The following is a 16162-nucleotide window of genomic DNA, read 5'->3' on the forward strand; positions in this document are numbered from 1 at the left end:
GAGGAGGAGGCCGAAAAAGGAGTGATAATACTGTACAATTTAAATAATATTTCGTGTTAGTTTTAATAATAATAATAATAATAATAATAATAATAATAATAATAATCAAAAATAGTAATAATAGTAATAATAATAATAATAATAATAATAATAATAATAATAATAATAATAATAATAATAATAATATTTTTTGAGAACGGCCTGGGAACGCGATGAAATTTGTGAGGGAAAGTTGGGTGATGAGTGTTGTAATTCTGTAGGTAGCATACCCTTCATTTCTGTAAATCCTAATATTCTTCACAGTCCCTTCAGAAGTAGTCGCTGTCCTCGAAAATTAATCATAATTCTTCCCTATTACTCGTAATTCGTAATTATCCGTCACCTATTATAATTAGTATTTATTTTATTTTATTCATCGTAGTCGTGCTCTAATACTCGTCATCGTTGGTCATCGTCATCAGACATTATTCGTCACCATAGGTCGTTTTCGACCATTTTTCATCTTCATAGGTTGTATGTCACATTTCATCGTAAGTTATCCGCCACATTTCTTCCTGGTCATCCCCATAACTCGTCAATATTGATCATCAATCTCCATTCATCTATCATGCTCCATTATTCGTCGTACAGGATCATCATCAACTACAGTTAATCTGTAATCCTCCATTATCTGTCATAATATATCATCAATCTTAACTCGTCATAGTCATCCTGCGCGTCGTCATAGCAGATCATCAATCACAGTTCATCATTGGCATCCTTTATTATTCGTCATTTCAAATTGTTGTATAGCCAACGGTCCTAAAACAGATCTGAACATCATAAGGCATCATTCATGAGGCAATCAAGCCAAGAGATAATGGGGTAGAATGGCAAGTTCATTTCCCCTTCCATTGCATACATCGCTGATTAGTTAGATATTACACTAAACAATCTATAATTTTTAGTAGATTATTTCACGACACTTTATCAACATCCCAGGTTGTTTACCATCTGAATGAGATGAAGATGATAATGCCGGTGAAATGAGTCCGGGGTCCAGCACCGAAAGTTACCCAGCATTTGCACATATTGGGTTGAGGGAAAACCCAGGAAAAAACCTCAACCAAATAACTTCTCCTGACAAGGAATCGAACACGGTCCACATGGTTTCGCGGCCAGACGCGCTGACCGTTACTCCACAGATGTGGACTCACACTAATATGAGACACAATTAATATAATTAGTCATACTTCGTTGGTATCCTCCAAAATTAGTCAGTTTGTCGTCCGCATACCCAAGGTATATCACAGAATGTCGTCCAACTCAATTTACGAATTGCATTCAGCGTTCAGGGGTTTGTACTTTTTTTTCGTATTCAGCTTACAGCGTTTTCAACGGTATCTTTTTTTTTCGGATTCAGCGTACAGCGATTCCTACGGTGTTTTTATTGTTTTGCTATTCAGCGTACAGCTATTTCAACGATTATTTACGTATTCAGCGTAAAGCAATTTCAACGATTTCTTTCTTATTCAACATAATTTACAGCTATATCAACGATTTTTTTCGTTTTCAGCATACAGCTATTTCTACGATTTTATTTTCGTATTCAGCGTACAGCTATTTCAACGAATTCTCCTTTTTTCGTATTCAGTGTACAGCAATTACAAGATTTCTCTTTTTTCCTATTCAGCGTACAGCGATTTCAACGATTTCTCTTCTTTCGTATTGAGCGTACAGCGATTTCAACGATTTCTCTTTTTCGTATTCAGCCTACAGTGATTTCAACGATTTCATTTTCTTCGTATGCAGTGTACAGCGATTTCAACGATTTTTTTTTGTATACAGCGCACAGCAATTTCAACGATTTTTTTGTATACATCGTACAGCTATTTCAACGATTTTTTTTCTTATGCAGGCTACAGCGATTTCAACAATTTTTTTCGTATTCTGCGTAGAGCGATTACGACGATTTTTTTTCATATTCAGCGTACAGCGATTTCGACGATTTTTTTTCGTATTCAGCGTAGAGCTATTTCAACGATTTGACTTTTTTCGTATTCAACGTAAAGCGATTTCAACGATTTCTCTTTTTTTTCTTATTCAGCGTACAGCGATTTCAAGGATTTCTCTTCTTTCCTATTCAGCGTACAGCGATTTCATCGATTTCAATTTTTTTCGTACTCAGCGTGCAGCGATTTCAACGATTTCTCTTTTTTTCGTATTCAGAGTAGAGCAATTTCAACGATTTTTCATTTTTTCGTGTTCAGTATACAGCGATGTCAACGATTTCTCTTCTTCCGTATTCAGCTTATAGCGATTTCAACGATTTTTTCTTTTCTTCGTATTCAGCGTGCAGCGATTTCAACGATTTTACGCTTCGTATGCGCTTAGAGTGCAGAATGACGTTTTTACACCAATTTTACGCTTCGTGTACGCTTACGTACTGCATATGGTTTTTGCACCAATTTTACGCCCGTGTACGTTTAGAATACTTACTTTCGTTTTTACACTAATTTTATGCTACGTGTACGCTTAGCGTACAGAATTACGTTTGTACGCCAAAATAACGCATCGTGTTCGCTTGCCGTATTGAATGTCGTTTTTACACTAATTTTACGCTTCGTGTACGCTTACCTTACAGAATATCGTTTTTACACCAATTTTACGCCTCGTGTACGTTTAGCGTACTAAATGGCGTTTCTAGACCAATTTCACGCTCCGAGTATGCTTACGTACTGAATTCTGTTTTTACACCAATTTTACGCTTCGTGTACGCTTACGTACTGCATATGGTTTTTACTTCAATTTTTTGCTTCTTGTACGCTTAGCGTAAAGAATGACGTTTGTACGCCAATTTTACGCTTGGTGTACGCTTAGTGTAGAGAATATCGTTTTTAAACCAAAATTACGCTTCGTGTACGCTTAGCGTACAGATTGACGTTTGTACGCCAGTTTTACGCTTCGTTAACGCTTAGCGTACAGAATGTCGTTTTTACACGAAATTTTATGCTTCGTGTACGCTTAGCGTACATAATGACGTTTTTACACCAATTTTACGATTTGTCTACTCTTAGCGTACTGAGTGTAGTTTTTAAAACAGGTTCACGCTTCGTTTACGCTTAGCGTACAAAATGTCGTTATTACGCCATTTTTACGCTTCGTGTATGCTTATCGTACTGAATGTCGTTTTTACACCAATTTTACGATTCATGTACGTTTAGCGTACTGAATGTAGTTTTTATACCAATTTTACGCTTCGTGTACGCATAGCGTACAGAATGACGTTTCTACGCCAATTTTACGCTTCGTGTACGCTTAGCGTACAAAATGTCTTTTACGCCAATTTATCGCTTCGTGTACGCTTAGCGTACTGAATATCGTTTTACACCAATTTTACGCTTACTGTACGCTTGGCGTACAGAATGACGTTTGTACGCCTATTTTACGCTTCGTGTACGCTTATCGTACTGAATGTAGTTTTAACACCAATTCTTCGCTTCGTGTACGCTTAGCGTACTGAATGTCCTTTTAACACCAATTTTACGCTTCGTGTTCGCTTAGCGTACTGAACGTTTTTTTACACCAATTTTAGGCTTCGTTTACGCTTAGCGTTTAGAATTACGTTTGTACGCCAATTTAAAGCTTCGTGTACGCTTGGCGTACTGAATGTAGTTTTTACACCAATTTTACCCTTCGTGTACGCTTAGCGTACTGATTGTCGTCTCTACACCAATTTTACGCTTCGTATATGTTTACCGTACTGAATGTCTTTTTATGCGTATTTTACGCTTTGTGTACGCTTAGCGTACAGAATGAATATTCTTAACATAAGACAAATATTTTATATTGTATTAATAGAAGTCATACATAAAAATCGGAATAATTTTCGCTAATATTTCAATATACTCCCTTAATATTTCGAAGTGCTTTCCTGAAACTTTAAAAATTCTTCGTGATATTTTAATTCGCCATATACTGATATTTCAAATTGTTCTAGTGATATCCCTAAGAGCCTTTTCACACTAGGACACCGGTGACGGTCACAAGTGACGGTCACCGGTTTCCTAGTGTGAAAAGGCTCTTAGGGACGGTCTCTGACGGAGATACATTAGTTTGAATTCGAGCGTTCATACCGGGACACTGCAGTGTGTCACCCAGTCACAGTGTCCCAGCAGTGTCTCGCCCTCTACACATGTGTCGGATAGGGTCACTGTGTCCAGACCAGTCACTGCCCGACATACATTGCTTTGAATTAGTGTTTTCACACTGGGACACAAATCACAGGACACAGCTTGCAGATTGCCAACAGAACATTCACTGAGCACAGTGAAACTAGTCTATCCAGCCATGAGTTTAGATTTGATTAACACGGAAGGTTTTATAAGTGAAATAGAAAGTCGACCTGCTATTTGGGATGTCAAAAGCGATAACTATAGCAATAAAGTGGCGAAAACGAATGCTTGGCAAGAAATTAGGCTCTTAGGGACATCATTAGAACAAGTTTGTGTCTGATTTCAATGAGAAAAGTATGAATGAAAGAAGCAAAATTTGTACCTGAGTTGCATATTTTCTTTTTCACCGTAAAAAATTATAAATTACATTTCATATGATGCTAAGTAACGATATATGGCAATATGGTTTGTAATTTGTTACCATATTAATTTACAATGGAAAGTTATATTTAACAATACGTAACATTTAGCATTTAAGTACAACTATACACATCACAACTACAATGATAGAAAAAATAAACTTAAATGAAATGTTAACAAACATTAAGAATATAAACATTCGATATATATATATATATATATATATATATATATATATATATATATATATATAACCGTATAAAGGAATTTAAGAATGGATATCAGGCAAAGGTAAACGTGATCAAGGATGAGAATGGTGACTTGCTTGCAGACATTCATTCAATTCTGAACAGATGTAAAAACTGTTTTGGGCAACTACTAAATTTAAATAGGCCAAATAGAAATGATCGGGACGAAATTCAAAACAAACTGCTGAGCCATTTATACCCTAACCCACACTTTCTGAAGTCGGAATTGCGATAGAAAATCTGAAAAAGTACAAGTCTCCTGGTATCGATCAAATTCCAGTAGAATTAATACAAGAGGGTGGAAGTGCATTATCTAGCGAAATTTATAAACTTGTACCTGCAATTTGGGAAAAGGAAATTGTACCAGAACAATGGAAGGATTCCATAATCGTACCTATCTCTAAGAAGGGGGACAAGACTAACTGTAGTAAATTCCGAGGAATGTCACTTTTGTTGACGTACAAAATTTTGTCCAATATTCTTTTGAGAAGATTAACTCCATATGTAGATGAAATTATTGGGGATCATCAGTGCAGTTTTAGGCGTAATAGATCGACTATTGATAAGATTGTTTTGTATTCTGCAGATATTGGAGAAAAAAATGGGATTATAAGGGTACAGTACATCAGTTATTCATAGATTTCAAAAAGGCATATGACTCGGTTAAGAGGAAAGTATATGATATTCTTATTGAATTTGGTATTCCCAAGAAACTAGTTCGATTAATTAAAATGCGTATCGGTGAAACTTACAGCAGAGTCCGTATAGGCCAGTTTCTATCTGAAGCATTTCCAATTCACTGCGGACTAAAGCAAGGAGATGCACTATCACCTTTACTTTTTAACTTTGCTTTAGAATCGCCATTAGGAAAGTTCAGGATAACACAGAGGGTTTGTAATTGAACGGGTTACATCAGCTTCTTGTCTATGCGGATGACGTATATATGTTAGGAGAAAAATCCACAGACGATTAGGGAAAACACGAAAATTTTACTTAAAGCAAGTAAAGCGATAAGTTTGGAAGTAAATCCCGAAAAGACAGAGTATATGATTATGTCTCGTGACCAGAATATTGTACGAAATGGAAATATAAAAATTGGAAATTCTTCCTTCGAAGAGGGGGGCTGAAATTCATATATTTGGAGCAACAGTAACAAATATAAATGACACTCGGGAGGAAATTAAACGCAGAATAAATATGGGAAATGCGTGTTATTATTCGGTTGAGAAGCTTTGTCATCTAGTCTGCTGTCAAAGAGTCTGAAAGTTAGAATTTATAAAACAGTTATACTACCGGTTGTTCTGTATGGTTGTGAAACTTAGACTCTGACTTTGAGAGAGGAACAGAGATTAAGGGTGTTTGAGAATAAGGTGCTTAGGAAAATATTTGGGGCTAAGAGGGATGAAGTTACAGGAGAATGGATAAAGTTACACAACGCAGAACTGCATGCATTGTATTCTTCACCTGACATAATTAGGAACATTAAATCCAGACGTTTGAGATGGGCAGGGCATGTAGCACGTATGGGCGAATCCAGAATTCCATATAGAGTGTTAGTTGGGAGGCCAGAGGGAAAAAGATCTTTGGGGAGGCCGAGACGTAGATGGGAGGATAATATTAAAATGGATTTGAGGGAGGTGGGATATGGTGATAGGGACTGGATTAATCTTGCACAGGATAGGGACCAATGGCGAGCTTATGTGAATGGCAATGAACCTCCGGGTTCCTTAAATGCCATTTGTAAGTACCTAAGTAAGTATTCATGTAGCAACCACAAATGTTGACATAACATTTCTAGTAATCTTTCTTATACTTTCCAACAGCTCATGAAGAGCAACGATGAACTTACCAGTGACAGTTTTATAATATTTTAAAATATATAATATATTACTACCAGCTAAAATCTGTCAAATATGCTCAAAATAAAATAAAATAAAACAACAGTAAAGTAAGAGAAAGTTTTTCATCTGATGAGATAGCTTTTCCTTAGTATTGTGTCCATTCCTGTGATTTCTAGCAGTGAATATCTGTGTAATGAACGGTTTTTCTTCATCCTCCTCCTGTTCTATAGCAGTAACGACAACACATTCTAACTCGAATCCATTTTACTAATTAATCACAAATTGTTTTATCAGAAGCTACAACTAATCAGTTGGCAATACTAGCTGTGTTCGACACCAGTGACCCACGAGTGTTCGTTGCAAATACCGGTGACCGTCACCGGTGTCCCAGTGTGAAAAGGGTCTAAGTTCTCATTGAAAGAGAACAACTATATCTCTCCATATTCCTTCACTCGTAGTTTTTGTCTAAGGGGAGGTCTTTCATTGCAAACCCAGCATTCTCCAATATTTCTTATTTTCTTCCTTCTGTTAGTCTCCTCATATGATCCATATATCTTAAAGTCGTCTATCATCTGATATCTTCTTTTGCCCCGAACTCTTCCGTTCACCATTCCTTCCAGTGCATCCTTCAGTAGGCAGTTTCTTCTCAGCCAGTGACCCAGTCAATTCCTTTTCCTCTTCCTGATCAGTTTCAGCATCATTCTTTCTTCACCCACTCTTTCCAACACAGCTTCATTTCTTATTCTGTCTGTCCATTTCACACGCTCCATTCTTCTCCATATCCACATTTCAAATGCTTCTCTTCTCTTCTCTTCTCTTCTCTTCTCTTCTCTTCTCTTCTCTTCTCTTCTCTTCTCTTCTCTTCTCTTCTCTTCTCTTCTCTTCTCTTCTCTTCTCTTCTCTTCTCTTCTCTTCTCTTCTCTTCTCTTCTCTTCTCTCGAGTATATCGTATAATGTGTGGTGTAATTCATGCATTATAATAGAATATGTACAGAAAATATTGTTTTTGTACTCCAGCATTCTAAACAGTCTATATTGTTAGTAAAAAAATCGTGTATACTACGCCACATTATTGTACCAGAGCTCTAAATATCACCATGGCAACTAAAACGTCATGACTTCTATTACAAAGGCATAATATGTGCCATAAAGTTAACATTATGAAACGATTTGGTGTACACAATTGATTTCATATGCAGTTGCTGTCATTTCTTGCATTTCCGAGAGAGTGAGTTATTTTATTGAAAAAATTACGTACATAACTAACCACATGTAAGAAATTTTATATATATACTTCATTCATTCATTCATTCATTCATAGTTTTCGCCCAAGGACTGGTCTTTCACTGCAAACCCAGCATTCTCCAGTCTTTCCTATTTTCTGACTTCCTCTTAGTCTCCGCATATGATCCATATATCTTAATGTCGTCTATCATCTGATATCTTCTTCTGCCCCGAACTCTTCTCCCGTTCACCATTCCTTCCAGTGCATCCTTCAGTAGGCAGTTTCTTCTCAGCCAGTGACCCAGCCAATTCCTTTTCCTCTTCCTGATCAGTTTCAGCATCATTCTTTCTTCACCCACTCTTTCCAACACAGCTTCGTTTCTTATTCTGTCTGTCCATTTCACACACTCCATTCTTCTCCATATCCTCATTTCAAATGCTTCTAATCGCTTCTCTTCACTTCGTCGTAATTTCCATATTTCTGCCCCATACAATACCACACTCCACACAAAGCACTTCACTAGTCTCTTCTTTACTTATTTTCCGCAGAAGATTCTCCCTTTCCTTTAAAAGCTTCCTTTGCCATTGCTATCCTCCTTTTGACTTCCTGGCAGCAGCTCATGTTACTGCTTATAGTAAAACCCAAGAATTTGAAGCTGCCCACTTGCTCTACTGCCTCCTTTAGAATTCGCATGTTTGTTTTTCTTCCGATAACCATGGTTTTCGTCTTGTTGGCATTTATCTTGTCTTTCAGTTCCAGTGGCATATCGGTTAGCATCATTTATTTTTTGTTTGTTTATTCATTTATTCATTTGTTTGTTTGTTAATTTAATTAATTATTTATTTATTTATTTATATGCTAATAATTATGCAAATCTAGTCTTTCAGGTGAAGCTCCTTTTAAAGCAGATTTTAATAATTTCAAGGGAAAAATTGTTCCGGGGTCGGGTATCGATCCCGGGACCTCTGGTTGAACGTACCAGCGCTCTACCACTGAGCTACCCGGGAACTCCACCCGACACCGTCTCAATTTTTCCCTTTATATCCACACAACTCGCGTGGGCTGACGAAATGCCAGAGACCCACAACGAGTGCACACAATCTATGTGTGACTTGGAATTGTGGTTTCCTGTTAACGTACACAGTGACGTATATATTATGCAAATCTAGTCTTTCAGGTGAAGCTCCCTGTAAAGCAGATTTGAATAATTTCAAGGGAAAAATTGTTCCGGGGCCGGGTATCATTCATGGTAATAATTGTAACATATATATAATACACACAGAAAAACTTTAGCTCACCCCTGAAGGAGTAGAACTCGTACTCAGGGACGGATTCCTGAATTGAAATTAAGAAGTATATAATACAATTTGTCTTATGTCTACTATGCAATTAGAATATATAAATTTAAATCTACAATTTTTCAATTTTTATAAAATCCATACATAACTTTTTTAATTTAATACTAGAACTATTAGAATTGACAAGATTTGGATATTTAAATATGAATTTGTTATATATTCTTAGGCCTAAATTACTACTATGATTAAATACTGTAGCAGTGTTGCATTTTGGTTCAAACAATCTTAAAGAATTCATACCTTTTGTTTCATAACTATGAGAATACAATTCAAAATTATTTCGATTTTTATGTATGACTTTTATTAATACAATATAATAAATTTGTCTTATGTTAAGAACATTAAAGTCTAAAAACAATTTTTGAGATTGAAAATCAGTAAGTTTATGAAGACATATTTTAATTATTTTCTTCTGTAATCAATAAAGTGTATTAAAATTGGATTTAAATGAGCTACCCCATCCTATAATTCCATACATAATTACCGATTGAAATAAAGTTAAGTCTATTTTGCGTAATAAACGTATTGACAAGTATAGCACTGTGAATGTTATATTGTATTATTTTTTATTTTTATTTTGTATTAACTTGTACTCTATGTGAGTTAGTAATATATAGTAAATTGTGTGATATGTACAGTATTATTACTCTTTTTTTTTATTTTCGTTGTAATTGTAAAGTTTGAAATTTAGAAAAAAAAAATAAATGAAAACAAAAAAGGAAAGAAATTTAGGTGAGGTAAGGTCGGCTACAGGGGAGGAGGAGGCCGAAAAAGGAGTAATAATACTGTACAGATTAATTATTCATTTATTTTTATTTTTTCTTTGCTGAGACAATGGCACGGAACTCACGAAAAACGCCATAGAACTAAGAGAAAACTCAGAGGGCAAGTGTATTCTTACTTACTGTAGGAACCCAGATTTATTAACATAATTCAATAATTTATATATTTTTATATGGTTATTTAACGACGCTGTATCAACTACTAGGTTATTTAGCGTCGATGTAATTGGTAATGCCGGGATGAGGCTGAGGATTCACCATAGATTACCTGACATTCGCCTTACGGTTGGAGAAAATCGGAAAAAACCCAACCAGGTAATCCGCGCAACCAGGAACTGAACCCAGTTCCGAGCATAACTTCAGATCGGCAGGAAATCGCTTCACCTAGTGTCTGAATAATTTATTCAAAGTGCTTACATATTTTTATTCAGTTTCCTCCACTGTTTATTCAAATTGCTAAATATTATATTCCAAGTTTTGAATATTTCAAGGTACTCTTTGGATACTCGTAAATGCTTTTCCGATATTTCTTAATTCCCTTCTAATGTCTCAAAGCGTTCTTCAAGATCTTGGGATGCTGTAGTGCTTTTTCAAAGTGCTCTCCTGATATTTCAAATCTTTTCGCCAATATTTCGAAGTGCTTTACTGAATCTCTGAAAATTCTTCGTGATATTTTAATTGGCCATATACTGATATTTCAAATTGTTCTAGTAATATCCCTTAAGTTCTCATTGAAAGAGAACAACTATATCCCTCCATATTCCTTCATTCGTAGTTTTTTTTGTCTAAGGGCAGGTCTTTCACTGCAAACCCAGCATTCTCCAATCTCCTCTATATTTTGCCTTCCTCCTTGTCTCCTCATATGATCCATATATCTTAATGTCGTCTATCATCTGATATCTTCTTCTGCCCCGAACTCTTCTCCCGTTCACCATTCCTTCCAGTTCATCCTTCAGTAGGCAGTTTCTTCTCAGCCAGTGACCCAACCAATTCCTTTTCCTCTTCCTGATCAGTTCCAGCATCATTCTTTCTTCACCCACTCTTTCCAACACAGCTTCATTTCTTATTCTGTCTGTCCATTTGACACGCTCCTTTCTTTTCCATATCCACGTTTCAGATGCTCCTCGTCGCTTTTCTTCACTTTGTCATAATGTTTATGTTTCTGCTTCTTGCAATACTACACTCCACACTAAATACTTCATTCTTACATTTTTTTCTGAGAAAACTATGACCTTTTCGCCAATATTGTATTACACTTTTTTTTAAATAGAACATGAGCTTTTCGCTCTAAAAATCTGAAGGGATATTTCACTTCTACCCTGTCCATTGAATTCTATCTGAATTACATTTCAATAACACAATATTGTAATCGTCCTTAAAGTCCTAACATTAGTGATTATGCGTATTTTATGTGTGACCATTACTCCAAGGATTTTCCAATTGTATGTGTATGTATTTATTCACACTGCAATGGGTATATACCCGGTGGCAGTGGTAACTAATTACACTCAATAATCACAATAATAAACTTATTAATTAAAAATACAATTAATAATGATACTAATAATTAATACTAACAATAATTTATAATAATAATAATAATAATAATAATAATAATAATAATAATAATAATAATAATAATAATAGCAGGGAACATCCTAAATTAAATGAAGCACGATCACTTAAAATAACATTTAAAGTAAATCTAATTTGTATCTTAAACCTAAGTTCGAACTAAAACCCACAAGTATGATATGTTCATATCTGCACAAGTACCTTTCAACACTACACTCATTTCACTGTCAACTCACTCACTGCACTGGAACTACGACACATTTCACCGATTCTATCCTGATTTCACTAACACTTCAAAAACATTTCACTGTTCAAATACTTTACACTGCCACTATAAACTATAAAGCTTCACTGACAGGAACACGTTTCACTTACACAACACACTTCACTGACACAACATAATTCTTCACTGATACAACACTTCAATAACAAAATATCATTTACACCCTTTAAATACTGTGTATAATTACCGTCTATTAGTAAAGTCCTTAAGCCTATTTTTAAATACATTTTTGGTTGTTGGTAAAGCCTTTAGTAAGTCTGCAGGTAAAGCATTCCAGTCCCTGATAGCACGATTGAGAAAAGAAAACTTTCCAGTGTCCGTCCTCTGTCTTCTTTCCCTCAATTTATATGAGTGGTCGTTCCTTGAAGAGTAATTTGGCGGTTGCAACCTATTTTTTATTTCTCTCCAGGCAGGCTCACCTCTGTATGTTTTGAACAGTGCGCATAATCGAATTCGCGTTCTCCTGTCCGTGAGTGTGTCCCATTTTAATGGTGAATTTTTCCGACAACACTTGAGAGCCCGTTTTTTAATCTTTTCCAGTGTCCTAATATGTTCTAATCTGTAAGGATCCCAACATGTAGCACCATATTCTATTACTGGACGTACTAGTGATATACAGGGTGCGTCAGAAAGAACGGATGGATTTCACATGGCAAGAAAATTGTAAAGATTCATCAAATCAAAAATTTATTGTTATCAACATATTCACCAATACATGCAGTTTATTTATGTAAAACAACATTATCCATATGATGTCCTTGGCTTTCAATACAGGCATCGAGGCGTTTTCTGATGTTCGCCATCACTTTCAGTCATAGCTGGTGCAATTGCCACGATTTCTTCACGAATCGCTGTCTTCAGTTCGTCCAGTGTATGTGATCGATGTTTACAAACTTACGCCTTCAAATGGTCCCAAAGAAAGAAGTCGCAGGGCGCGAGATCTTACCGTAGCCTCGGACAATCTCAGTGCAATACAATTTCGTCCAGGTGATTTCTTCTTTAATGTTGAACCTGTGATACGAAATGAAGCCACCCACCGCAAAATTGTATTCCGAGTTGGAATCCTAGCGTGACATCCGATGTCGAAATGAGTCCTGAGTGGCGATCACAGACTCTTCATTTTTCAAAAATGTCTCTACGATGAAAGCACGTTGTACACCAGACCAACACCATGTTCTCAACTGAAACTGCATTCTATGGCTGACCCAACAGTCGTGGTCCCCCTCACTATATCTCTCTCCTCGTTGCGTATCGATAGTTTGAAATCCATCCGTTCTTTCTGACGCACCCTTTATATGCAATCTCTTTGGATTTATCAGAGCCTTTTCTTAGTACCCTCATCACAAAGTGTAACGCTCTCCATGCTTTTCCCGCTGTGTCTGTAACGTGTTCCCCCCAGCCGAGATCGCTGCTAAATGTTATTCCGAGGTATTTACATTTGTTAACTTCCGGATTGGTTTCACCCCCTAACGTATACGATGCGATTATTTTATTTCTTTTCCTTGTAAGCATTTCCACTTTGTTGGGTTACAGACGATTTCATCTTTCATTGTATAAGTTTCCAGGTTTGGATAACAGTCTTTCCGATTAAACTGAAGATAGCAGTGAATACAGATACTTCCTGGCCGAATTACTTAGTTGTGGCAGAATGATAAAAGGAACGGATAAGTGGAAAGAAAATGCTGAATGTATTTTAGTCAGAACTAGGTTAGTGTGCCATTCTCTGACGCCGACTATTATAATTCCTGTATTTTTCTGCGTCTCCATTCAACTAGCCTATGAGTGTGTGTGGCAATGAATTTCATTACCTCTCCTGTGTGTGTGTTTGAATATTCAAAAGGTTCTTGTAACACATGCGTAATTAATTATTGCTTACGCTTGCTTCCGTCACAGGTTCTAGTTGCTATGACATTAACCCTGCCTTGTGGATTAAATTATAAAATCAGACTTGTAAATAAGATCCTTAGCTTTGAAAGAGGAGGGATACAAGACTTAGAAAGTTAAGTGCTGGCAACAAATAATAATAATAATAATAATAATAATAATAATAATAATAATAATAATAATAATAATAATAATATCAGCCATTTCTAAAAGGGCTTTATTCCAAAATTACAGAGCAATCAATATAATTATGCCCGACTTCGCAAAGCAACATCAACTGTCTCACAAATAATCTTATAGAAAATCTAAAAACTGATTTAATTTTTCAGAGCAAAGATATCAACCATCCCACTGATAACCTTATACAAGGACATCATTTTATTTTTACTTCAATGTTTATTGTACCTGAGTTTTTCAATGTACTTCACTCCCACCCCTTCTACTAATCAAGTTCAACCGTCCTCCACACAGATCCAAGACCGCATATACAGTCATAGTAGCCTTACGGTCATAGTAAACAGTACGTTCCAAAAATTTGTTCGCGTTTTCCAGTGACGAAACAGCTTTCAATATTGAATCATTTTCGCACAGGTACTGTCGTCCATTTGCCTACGTCGCATCCCGGTTTCCCCCACCTGCTTCTATTCGCCTCTCTGTAAAGGCTAGTGGCTGGGCTGTCGTAGGTCTTTTCTGAGAACATTAATTTCTGTTAGGAATTGGACGTCTACGTAATATTATACGCATGCAATTGTTTAAAATAACGTAAATAAAAGGTCCTCGTTAAGTAATTAACTGTCACGTGATTTCCTCGCTTTCTACGACCCTGCGACATAACCACTTGGACGGACAGTAGATAGCATGTCTGAGTAATTTTATCTTTTCGGATCGGACAGAAGTGAAGATTGAATTTACAGTACGTAAGGTACTCTTTTCCAGAGTAGGTACAAAATTATTTCAACATGAGTTACTAGTACGAAGGACGAAACTGGTAATTGGAATTACACACATTAGAACTGAAGCCTGTATCGAAATGAACGGCCACCATTTTGAAAAATGTGTTTACATATCCGTATTATGATTATTATTCAATTTAACTTCATTCTCTATATTGTACGCTAATGTGCTGTGGACTGTATGATATACACTGCATAATGAATACGTCCACATGGACAGCTCAGTTCGTGAGTAAAAACACTTACTGTTAATACTGTACTGTATTTTGATTAAACAAAAACCTAATGAAAATTATCAAACTCAAAAGCGTGATATTTCCTAGTTTACATAAATGGATGAACTACTTTTCTTCCCTCCTATACCTAGTAAAGTGATTTGTTTGTATATTACGCCAGTATCATCGAACTACAGTCGTGAAAGGGGGTAGCAAACGGTGTTTCCGGTTCTCAACCGTTGATCCAAAGGTATATCCAGGTTAATATTAGAAATGTTAGTAAAAATAAAATTATGTCCCTGTACAAGGTGAACAATAAGTATGAAATATTGCTAATAACTTCTTAAATTTTGATTTACAAAAAAATTTTTATACAAAAGTTGTTCGAGATAAACCATACAATGTGATACATGTTTTCGAAAACAGTTAGTTATTCAGGTATACAGGGTGTGACAGTAAAGTTAATTTTTTAAATGACACCCTATATTAAAATTTACATAGTATTCCGAATCTCCATTAGATTGTACGTATGAATATGTAGAAATTAAACCCGTTCACCCGTTTCATGTCTTTTAACTGCTATTTATTAAACTCGTTTCGTGGACTTCAAACTTGAGACAAATAAGTATGTGAAATCATGTTGAATAGGCCATAAAACTAAACAAAACGCTATGACTAACCAAACCTCACAACAGATCCTCAAAATGAGAACGGGCTTTAAGGGACGCGTGACATTCCAGAAGTTGGGAAGAAGAAGAATATGTTTCAGCCAAGGTAATTGAATTTGTTGACGTGTTCTGTTATTCTAATAGTGGCTGTGTTCTAGAACAGTATGTAAACGGACTGAATGCCGACATCAAGGTTTCCCTACGAGCCACTTCCTGCCGTTTTAGTGGGAGCGCGTCATCGATGTGGGAACCTTGGCATTCGTAGATGCAGCGCAGAAGACGAGTGTGGTGCTCTGAGACTGATATAAAGTAAGTCCAGCCTTTTGCACAGTAAATTTATATCTCGGGTTTTAGGGCACTAAGAAAATGTTTATTTAGGCACCTAAGATAAGCTAATAAAATATACAGAATAATTACATATATTTATTCATAACTTCTTCACAAACAACTTATGACAAAGAAAAGGCAAAGAATTTAAAATTAAATTTGGATACCAGTAATGAAAGTTAAATGCTCGTAATGAATAAAAATAATGCAAGTTTATTTGTTTATTCAT

At 35.9% G+C, this 16162-nt stretch overlaps 1 protein-coding gene across 1 annotated transcript in view; it reads left to right on the plus strand.

The window, feature by feature from the left end:
* Nucleotides 1-15775: 15775 nt before the first annotated feature.
* LOC138695372 (fatty acid synthase-like) overlaps nt 15776-16162 on the plus strand; it is a 137335-nt gene continuing 136948 nt past the window's right edge. The window contains exon 1 of the mRNA XM_069819790.1: nt 15776-15915. The gene's annotated coding sequence lies outside the window, so the exon portion shown is untranslated. The remainder of the gene's footprint in view (nt 15916-16162) is intronic.

The sequence above is a fragment of the Periplaneta americana genome, chromosome 2 (genome assembly GCF_040183065.1).
Source record: "Periplaneta americana isolate PAMFEO1 chromosome 2, P.americana_PAMFEO1_priV1, whole genome shotgun sequence".
Lineage (NCBI taxonomy): Eukaryota > Metazoa > Arthropoda > Insecta > Blattodea > Blattidae > Periplaneta > Periplaneta americana.